At 31.7% G+C, this 11,446-nt stretch overlaps 1 long non-coding RNA gene across 1 annotated transcript; it reads left to right on the top strand.

Moving 5' to 3' along the window:
- Nucleotides 1–5,287: 5,287 nt before the first annotated feature.
- Nucleotides 5,288–11,093, top strand: LOC139507809 (uncharacterized). Its single transcript, XR_011660862.1, has 4 exons — nt 5,288–5,475; nt 7,465–7,502; nt 8,355–8,604; nt 10,864–11,093. It is a non-coding gene; the product is annotated as an uncharacterized lncRNA (long non-coding RNA).
- The last annotated feature ends 353 nt before the right edge of the window (nt 11,094–11,446 follow it).

The raw sequence follows: 11,446 nt of genomic DNA, 5'->3' as shown, positions 1-11,446 counted from the left end.
ACATAAATAACAACAGACTACTAGCAGTTAACTGACATGCCAGCTCCAGACTTCAATTAAACTGACTGAAAGATTATGATTTCATCATGAATGGAACTTTCCATGCATTGTGCGCCTGTTTAAAAATTTCCAAAAAGAAACGGAATTTTAAAAGCAGGCTTGACAGGTTCGGATTTTGAAAACGTAGTTTAGAATGAAGTAGTAAAGAATGACACACATTAAAACGGACCATGGACTGTCACAACGCATTTCCTGAAGCATTGGAGAGATCTTGTTTGAATAATTCAGATTCTTGATATGAGAAAACTTTCCCCTTGGACTATAACTGATGAACAACTTACATTAATCATTCTCTACTTATTTTGCAGCTTATACTTGTTGTAAAGACAACACATATGTTGTGCCATGTGTCTTTTCCTGGTGTGAGATTTGCTCTTTACTTTTGGTGGTAAAAATTTTGTTAGGTTTCTTATTAGTTTATTTTATTAAGGTAACCGTTTCACCCCCAATGCTCCACGTATTGACGCGTGGATGTACGACTGTCCAGAGGTCCATCTTTCAAGAAAATAGATGTCTCTTGGTGAAGACATTAGAGGAAACCTTCAAGAAACATTAGAAAATCACACAGTGAATCAAGTAGCAGCAGTACAGACCTGACAGAGTTGCTTGGTAACTGCGATTCATAACAAAGATAGGTTTGTACAAAACATGAGAGCACATCTTGTTCTCTGTATATTGTGGATCGATAAAATATTTGCAGGTACAACGAACAACAATCATCAATACGATTTGCGTTCATTTGAATACAAATGTGGTGAAGAAAGCGCTGGAATAAAAAATGAAAACAACACGTTAAATAAATTTTATGCGTTTGAAGATCTTTTCTGGATTTGCCTTAATCAAGAACGCTAAAAGCCAATTATTTTAAAGCTAAGAATTTATTAGTACCGAAACAATCGACGAGCTATATGATAAAAAATAACCTAATAAAATAGCAATATTCATCAAAGGCCAACTTAGCCTGAGTGAATCTTTAGCACAAACGCTTAGATCAAAGCATTTGAAAGCCAGCATGCATTAATACGTAAGAAGCTATATGAACAAGAATTAAGAAACAAAATAGCCAAATACATTTACCGCCAACTTCAGTTGTAACCTAAGTGACATACTAATTTATGAACGGGGAATTTTGAATAATTATATGGTATAAATTCTGTCAATACCAAAACATTGATCACTGAGCTGATGTTTCCCTCGCAGACTTACAGTCTACCGGCAGCGATATCGATAACGTGCTAGTGAATGGTATTCATTTCGTGCGAAATAAAGGCAACAGTAGTATATTGCTGTTCGAAAATCATAAATTGATTGTGAGAAAAACAATCCGGGTTAAAAACTGAAACTAAGGGATCACATCAACTATAAGAGGAAAACAACGAAACAACAGAAACACTAAATGCAACATAAAACCAAACGACAGTTAACACACACAGAACTCACCAATAAAACAAAGATTAATCTTCAGAGTAGATCATGTTCTAACCGTTGACACAATTTTCTTGCAACGTGTAAACGTGTTCCTCAACAAAAATGATAAATCTAAAGGTTTTCACACTTGAAATTGGGGATGGCAATTAATGTATCATTGACCGTATATGATTTCCTTTCAATTTTAATTCATTTGCCCAAGGGTTAACATTGTGGTCTTTAAGGCTTGTTGTTAAATGTTCAGAAAATGAAATCTACAAATAAGTGAACATGGTTGAAATCGGCAATTTACCCTTGGAGGGGTTATTACCCTTAAAAGAATATTTGTTTTCCATTTTTGCGTTATTTGATGATACTACAGCAGAAGAAAGGAACAGCAAATATTAAAACTGTCATAGTCTATTGACGTTGAAACATTTGCTTAGTTCACAGATTTTAGTTTGTTATAAGGTCAGTAGTGTACGGGGGGGGGGGGGGGGGGGGGGGGGTATTAGTGGTACATGCAGGTCAATGATAGTTTGTAGCTAATGTATTAGCATTTGCACGTCTCATTTCCATGAAGATTATTTTGCTCCGCCTCTCCATTATGGTCTATTGACAAAATGTTTTGCATAATTTACATATTAAAGTTTGTGATAAAATCAGATTAAGTTGAACCAATAATGTCAAATCAATGATATTTGGAATGAAGTTATATATAGTATTTTCAAGTCTCATTTCGACGGAGAATATTTCATCCCGTCCCCGCATTATAGATCATTGACCTTGAACTTTTGATAACTTTTCATATTCAAGTTTGTGTTTATGTTAGTTTAATGGCATCACTATACGCAAATGGTATTTTTTATGCATTTTTTTATAAGCATTTGTCGGTCCTTCGTTCATTATTTTAAAGTTTTGCATAGTTTACATGTTCAAATTTTGCCATTCTTTACAAACAATCAGCATTTGCATGAGAACCAACTATGCACCTCTTCATGCCGACGTCGTCCTGTATTGGTATGAGGTTGACTTCAAACAATACCATCTTAGAAAAAGATAAAGATGCTAGCATAATCATTTAGCTCCATTTTCCGCTATATATATTATCAATAAATACTAATAGTTCAAAATTTGGTGACTATGTTGAATGCATCTACACCATCAGACATAAAATCAAGGATACAACAGGTCGGTCAAGTATACCTCATATCTTGACTTATATTAAGAATTGGAAAATGAGGGTCGGTTGAGAACAAAACTTTACAACAAAAAACATGACCTCATCTTACCAATTAATGCAGCCGTCACAAGTTGTTTCACCGTTTTGGAATACCTGTTGTACAGATGACGACGCATATGTTCCTATCGTCGTTATCACAATCCCGACAGCCTTTTCCCCGAATGTGACCTACAGAATTTGACTTATCACCAGATGTGTACTCACATGAGCAAAACGACAGATGACACATGTGGAGCAGGATCTGCTTACTCTTCCGGAGCACCTGAGATCACCCCCGATTTTTAGTGTTTCGCCTATACTGTTATCTGCTTTTTGCCTTTTTTTTGCCTTGATTATGTATTATGTTAACTATTTATGAGCAACAATCTTCATTTAAGGATAATAACTCCTATAATGAGTCAAACGACAATCGACAATTTCGATTAATTTACTTATTTGTAAATCTTTCTTATTTGTAAGTAATTTACTAATTTGCAAGTCTTATGTAGACGAAACACGCGTCTGGTGTATTAAACTATAAGCCTGGTACCTTTAATAACTACTAGCATGTCGTAATGTTCTATTGTATTGTTAATTTGTGTATTTCTCTGTCTTCATTGTTTATTTGTATTGTAGTCCTGTCATGTAATGTTGTCATTCTAGAGTTACCAGAACACACCCGCGAAATCGCGGGTATTTAGAGCTTGGTTGAAAATATGTATACTGTTGTAGGATGAATCAGTTTTGCAAAAGATTTTATGGAGAATTTCAGAAAAGGTATCAAGAATCATAGGTACTTGGAGACAGGACGATTTTTTTAAAACCCTCTCACTTTTTCCAAAGTCCGTTTTTTTTCCTGTTAAATTCCATTATTTTTGCGTTTCTGTTTACTATGAGCATACGTATATATAATAAATAAAGTGTATTTATAATTAACTATCAATTCGAAGTTTCTTCTCCACTGCTATCACTGCTACATTATATTGAGAGTTTCTACATTGTCTAGTAGTATAATCATAGTATACATGCAGATAAACGCGGAAATAATTGTCCTGTCCACGAGTTCTTGTGAAAAGTATGTGTAAGTTTAAAATCGGAAGTCTTATCTATGATAAAAAGTCGGTATGATGACGGAAACAATAATTGTAGGCTTTTTTTTTGAGTTTTTCTCCCAAAATTACCCAAACTGAATAATCATAAGAATGGATGACAAATGCGCCGTTACAGTGTACCTATAGGACAGAGAGGCGTGATGATTAATTCATTGTGGAAGGAAGAGAGCGACACACAAAATGAGGTCTTCTCGTTTAAAAGTATAGATATTTAACATTGCCATGAAAGCGAGAGGATTGGCTAGACACAAAACAAGGTTCAACCTACCATTTTTTCTTGACATATCCTGTACCAAGTCAGTAAAATGGCAATTATTATCTTATAGTTCGTTTCTGTGTGTGTTTGCATTGTCGTTTGCTTTTTTGTTGCACTTCAGTGTTTATGTTGTTTCGTTGTTTTCCTCTTATATTTGATGTGTTTCCCTCAGTTTTAGTTTTTAACCCGGATTTGTTTTCTATCAATCGATTTATGACTGTCGAACAGCGCGTATAATACTAATATTACTGTTGCCTTTATTTAGCTTGCTGATCATTTTTGAGGTGACAAGTTGTCTTTATCTTTATAGATTTCAGAGATCTCTCAATATAAAACAAATACACGCAAAGAAGCCAAATATATAACAGAATTAATTGATAACTAAATAAGACAAGATATGTACAAAACATGTAAAACACTGTAAGTACAATTTATAAAGATAATGTTAGATTTTCAAATATTGTGTCCATGGATATGAGAGGAGAAAGATACCAAGGAGACATTCAAAACTTTTTTTGGGGGTAAATGAAATCAAGCAATCTTTTACTATCATAAGGTGAAAGGTTAAATTCAAGGCCTATCAACAAGATACAAACCTTTAAGGTACAACAGTTATTAGCTGGACACGAATTGGACTAGGTTTAAGTGTGGTCAAACATCAGAGCTAGGTCACACTTTAGTTTGAGGAAAATCTCAAGCCTATAAGTTCACACGTTTAACAGTACAAAGTTATGCACCAAACACGACTTGGACGATATTTTACTATCATAATGGTTATAATTCAAAGTCAAGGTATTAGTAACCTGACTGGTATACGCCACAAACCCAGCTGAACATGCAACTGTATATCAAGTTTGGTTATCTTAAATCTTCCACTCAAAAGTTATTTATGTACATCACACGAGGCGGCACGGACAGACAGACAGACATACAGGCAGACACACATGGTATATTCTATATACCTTCACCCCAAAAACAAAATATATTGTTGCATTGTCTATTTCGTAATTTTTTTAAAACTTAGAACAATCCTGAAATTTTTTCTAAGAAAAAACTTTTTTACAATAAATCATAACAGTGAATTAATTTTTATATTAAACAGGTATAATTTATTGATATCGATAAAGACTCTTTTATGTATTGCATAACCAACACGGATGATTTACTCGACAATTTGACTTCTTTTGTTAGGTGTTTATCGCAATAGCCTTCGTCAGATAACAGTTCAACTGCTAGAGTTTGACTTTCTCATGTCAAACGTCTTGAGGTCTGTTGACATTTAAATTCTTATATAAATTTCGAACCAGAACGATCCGTTACTATATTTAACCATAGGGATTTAAAATAAAACCGAAAATTGTAAATCGTTAATCGATAACGGATATTTATATGAGGTGACAGTATATTATTGAAACGCAGTAAGTACAAATTACAAAAAAATAATGTTATTTTTAGAAATATGTTCATAGAAATTGAAGTAGTTTATATTCAAAATCATTTGCCTTTTCTTACTGTGCCTAGAAAATTAGAAATTCTCGTTTTAGCAGTTAATTTAAGTATTTCACGCCGTCCAATATAATTGCTATTCATGTATCAGTCAAGGTCAAATTATGATGAACAGATAAATTGTATGACAACAACACAAAGAAATCTGCTAAACTATGAAGATATTATGAAAATAATTAGTTTAAAATTAAGATGTGTCAAAGACGTTACTTGAATGTAAGCTTCCATAAGATCTCTGTTTTTATATTGAAGTTATATGGAAAACGGTCTTATATCTAAATAGATATGTGTTACAACTGCGACCACTATAGTTTAAAAATAAAGCTAAATTTTGAAAGCAATTAGGAATTTCGGTTCAACTAAATTCCAAAATAGTGAAGTATATACAATTTATATTTTTCAGAGATATAATCAATTGAAATTTATAACAAAGGACCTATAAATGTATAAAATGTACGAAATTAACAACAAATGCAAATGCGAGACTCATGAAAGACAACAACTGACGAGGTTTCTGAATTGTAACAGACATGGGTCAAAGACGCTTTTGAAATCTCATCGCCTCTCCATTGTCACCTCGAACAGTAGCAATAACAAAGGTTCTAAAGGAATCAGTAAAGAAAATCACATAAAAGTCTGGTCACCTGTAAAAAAAATAGTTGAATCAAAACAGTGGTAAAAAAAATATCGTATCAAACAATTCTAACAGTTACTGAACGCAGGTTTAAAGTACAAATACAATTATAAGCACGATAGGGCGCTAGCAAAACTGAATATATGAGGGTTTCCTTCGATTGATATGAAATTTATGCCTCAACTTTGGCATTCCCTTTTAATTTAGAAAAAAATATATGAAAATCAATAAATCATCTTTATATTATCACTTTATAATTTTTCTTTCATTAAAACTAGATAAAAGTTTACTTTTTATCTTTTAGGAGCAAAAACACAATTTTATAGGTTTCTTACTTCAAAAGCTCAAATTGATCGTAATCATGACGGATATCATCAAGCATACTTCCTTTTTCCGTATCACAGATTATGATACGAATTGTGAATCTTTATTTGCTCTGTTCAATGAATAATAACAATTAAGCTGAATTTAATATTAGGAATGTTACTTTAACCCGAAGAAAACTGTGAGTTTGAATATTACTTTAAAATTAATATGGCAAAATGTTGAATGAAAATAGAAAATGCTTACTTACTGGCGACATCGAAGATAAATTTCATTTTATTTTATATGTTCTGTATTAAATGGTGGTAGTAAATAGATTTTGAGAAAAAGATAAGCAAATAAAACAAACTCATTGAAATTTATTTAGCTTATGAATAGTAAAACTATTTCTGATCTTTAAAACAACTTCTGCAAATCTAAAAGACTATTCAATATGCATGTAAGCTCTCCTAGGTAATTCATGTACTTGATATCATTTAGTTTAATATGTATACAGTAATTTATGATGTTTGCAACCTCTTATTTTCGTATAACTTTTTTTATGTCTGTACATATGCATTATATAATGTTTATTGTGTATATCTCTATACCATTATCATTTAGTTCGTTGAACAATAACGAAATATAGATATACACTTTGATTCTCTCTGCCAAAAAAAATGTATAATATTGATGTATTAAATCAAATAAACAAACGCTTGTAAAACTTGAAATAAAAAAGGAAAGAAAAACAATTTGGTGGCGCATTTATTGTACGTGATGTCCACCGCGTAGACGCTTCTTGTATCATCCGGTTTTATTTGGTGTTCTCAATCACAGGTTTGTTTGTGATACTAATTTTATCTAACATTGATCGAATGATAACTGTTGAAAGTAAACATTATGAGGAACTTTGCTTCTTGAACATATCAACTGATAATCATTGAATTTTATTGCGTTGTAGATTCAAGTGTAAAGATGTACAGATTTTGCTTTCTTTTGGTAAGACTTATTACTTATAGCATTATTTCATTTTATTACTTATATGATGCGATGATTGAGAAATCTTTCAGTGATTTGAGAAATATATCTTTTTGTCTTTTATCTTTCGGACATGGGGATGTCTGACCATTGACGACATGGTATCATTTTCTGTTTAATCTAACAAACTGAGTTATATCAATGAAGTCAAAATTTGTATTAAAAGATTTTGCTATTATCCACGCTGGTAAATTTGTAGTCCTAATAATTATAAAATTGCCTTTCCATACCATCATTGTCATGCAAATTGTTTTGACGAATATTGTAAAATGATTGTATAAATTTCAAGATTGCATGTAAGTAACTTAAGCGCGTCACTGTTTGGTATCCAGTGATATTTGTCGTGATGGAACATGTTCGTTGTTGTTCTGCGGTTTGCATGTTGTGTCGATTATTTGTTAATGTTTTCTCTGTTATGAATGTTCTTGCGTGTGTGTGCGTGCTGTATTTGAGTTTATTATTATTGTTTGTAACTTCGGTGTTCCTGTTGTTCCTTTGTTATCCTCTTATAGTTGATGTGTTCCCTCGGTTATAGTTTATAACCCGGATTAGTTTCGTCTCAATCGAATTATGACTTTTGAACACCGGTATACTACTGTTGCCTTTATTTAAAGGTTAAGGCCGTTGGGTCAAGGCAAATATACTTAACTGTCTGTTAAATTTTGGTCCAGGCCTAATAGTTCACAAGATTATTTGCATAGCTTACACACAGTTCTAATATAAGTTATGCAATCTATTGGAAAGTTAAACGAAATATGTTACAAAGAAACTGTTTTTTTTTATTTTGATATTAATATTTCCTTTTTTTTTAAGATTTGTTGGACTTCAGGAATTTCACTTTCCACCGGCAGTGACTGTTCCTGTCTGATAAACAAAGAATGTGTTAAGTATGTACTTGAAAATCCTCCATCATCGTTTTTGAACTGCAGTAACTTAACTCATTTTGAGCAATTTCACCAAAGTCGTAGAACATGTAACAGTTCGGAGAGGTATCATTGTGCTTGGGATCTACAAGAAAAAGAATATGGAGAAATTTGTGCAAAGCCTATAGCCATTTATCCAGGTTTGATAAATTAATTTGCATTTCAATGTCTGCGTCAATCAGCTATAAATTTTGAAAGTGACGAAATATCATTATATTAAAAAGATCTCGTTTTAACAGATTAAAATTAAAACAATATAGGTCACTGTGAGGCTTTCAGCAATGATCTAAACACTTCAGTATAGAAAGCTATAAAAGGCATTGATATGTCAAAAGGTAAAAATAAAAAGAAGAGAAAACAAGTAATGCTATAAGCAAAAGACCAAAGCAAATAATGCTAAAAGCAATAGACCAAAACCAATATGGTAGACAACAATCGATTGCAACCACCGAATTACAAGCTCCTGACCTTGTACAGACACATACATAATTTAACAGTGTTAAACACGTTTGTTAACGCTCAACACTTCCAGGGACAGCAAACGGTAAAAATCAGTTTGAAAGGAATTGATTCGTCAGATCGGCACTCAAAACAAAAAACTATAAAAATAAAATATAAGATTTAGATTACCGGTCTCAAAGTAGTCGAGGTTTCAAAATCTAATTTATCCTAAAAAATAAATCGTATTTTCAAAGATTAAATCACATTTCAGTACACATCAAGTATTTTAAAAAGTGCTATTATAAGCAGTCTAAGAATGAAAAGAATGAACCCGTAAAATACCAACATTTAAGTAACGACAGGATGCATAGCCATTAGTGTGTATTACTGTACGTTAATACATATGATGTGATGTTTTAATTCTATTAAAACGAAACAGTGTTTGTACCAATAATAAGAATATTCAGATATCTTAATTCAGTATTAAATTATAAAAATAAGAAAAAAACTTACTTAAATGATCAATAATTTTAAAGGGGCACTAGCTCCGAAAATTTTTGAACCTTGAAATTGAAATCAGACAGACATAGAAAAATCCATTTGCTCGAGGTCCAAATATCTATTTATAATTATTTTTATCTTTATATCGTGTTATGTGACCGTCAGTTGTTTTTTGTGTCATCTGGGTAGTTATTTAGATGGTGTATAGACTAAAATACACACGAAACGAACCTACATTTTACTGAGCCCGTACCCTGTCAATTGTTTATTTTATACTTTTTTATAATTTGGATAAATGTTTTACACTGTTATAAATCTAATATGAGGATTTGAGTCAAATCGGCTAACATGAATTTGACAGCTAGTGTCCCTTTAAAAAGATCGTATCTAAATTGACGACCTCTATAAACAACAACACCGTAAAAATTAGGATATGATATCCCGTTTGTAATAAGTTTTCTACAGGTACAGCCAAATATTTCATCATATATTTGTATACATGAAAATATTAAGGACGGGACAGTTCAAGCAATTTATTGTAAACTAATTCCTGACTTCATTATTTACCGATTAAACATACTTGTTGATTACGTTCAGTTTACTAAAATCTCAAACGCTAAATCATGTACGGGCATAATGAACGAGTTGGAAAATATATACAGCAGAAAAAGCAACTCAGCACTATCCAAATATTAAAAAGGCCTAATGAGAACGAACAATCTTCCCCCTTCTTATAAAAAGTTATGTAGAGTTTTGCGTGTGTAAATGATACAGTGAATATCCAAATCTAGAAAACAATCATTATTCCTGTTTATAATAGATTTATCTAAAGCCAGTTCCCTTGATTAAATTTCAGTAAAATAATTAGAGAAATCTGATTATTTAGTACAAAACATATTAGTTAGGCATTAGTGATTGTTAATAAAATGTTCTATTAGATAAAATTTAAACAAATTTTAACTAAGTTGAACCAGAAACTGTGAAACATAACAATACAAAAACAATTTTGCTATTTAAAGGGGCAAAACTGGTGTACAAAGTAATACCAGCAAAATGTCGATAAACTTTATTGCTTAAACATAATTAAATGTTGTCAGGGAAAACATTAAAGCTTTAATATTTTCATCACAGTTCCAAAACGTAATTCTAGCATATTTTCCATTTTCTTCACAGAAGTAGGTTTTCTTATAAGTTACTTGAAATAAATTTGTATACAGATTTTTTTAAAAGAAATGAGAAAACTACCTGCTGATAAAAATGTGTAGAAGTGTAGTCTAAAGAGTCGAAAGAGCTATCAACTGAATTGAAGGGACCAACAAAAGAATTCAACTGATCTCAAACATTAAAAGAGAGACACAAAACAACATATAAGACTCCTACCTGTTTGAAGAAAATCTGATAATATATCATAGAGGGTTTTTTACGATCTTTTTCATAAGGTTTATTTTCATAAATAGGATTTAGACCAACAAGGGAAGGTGGACTGAATCAAGGTCACTGTAGGATGGAAAGATATCAACCATTCTTCATAGAGTCGAACATAACCTTCCAATGTATCTATGCGAAATCTGCATGCATTGAAGAAGGTCAAAAAATATATAGCAATGGTTCAATATATGAGGACAGATCCTGTTTCTGCGATTTTGAAAATGGATATGCATTAGTGAATAAAACATCAACACATTGTGTTCCATCAAAAGAAGACTGCACTTGTTATAAAATGGTTTGTCCCTGACAAAACGGACCTTTTAGACAAAGGTAAAGTATTGCATGTATTATTAAGCTTTTTTAAACTGAAGACAATGCATTGTATCATTATTCAACAAAGCCAAAGATTATGTCTTATTTACAAAAAATGAATTTTACATATTCAAAATTCATAAAAAGGATGAAATCAAAACAAGAATAACCATTTAAGGGACACTAGCTGTCAAATTATGTTCACCGATTTGACTAAAATTCTCTATTTGATTTTTAACATAGTCAAACATTTATTCAAATTATAAAAAAGTCTAAAATAAACAATTTATATGACATGAA

The sequence above is a fragment of the Mytilus edulis genome, unplaced genomic scaffold (assembly GCF_963676685.1).
Source record: "Mytilus edulis unplaced genomic scaffold, xbMytEdul2.2 SCAFFOLD_1527, whole genome shotgun sequence".
Classification (NCBI taxonomy): domain Eukaryota; kingdom Metazoa; phylum Mollusca; class Bivalvia; order Mytilida; family Mytilidae; genus Mytilus; species Mytilus edulis.
This window is presented reverse-complemented; position numbering and strand designations above follow the sequence as displayed.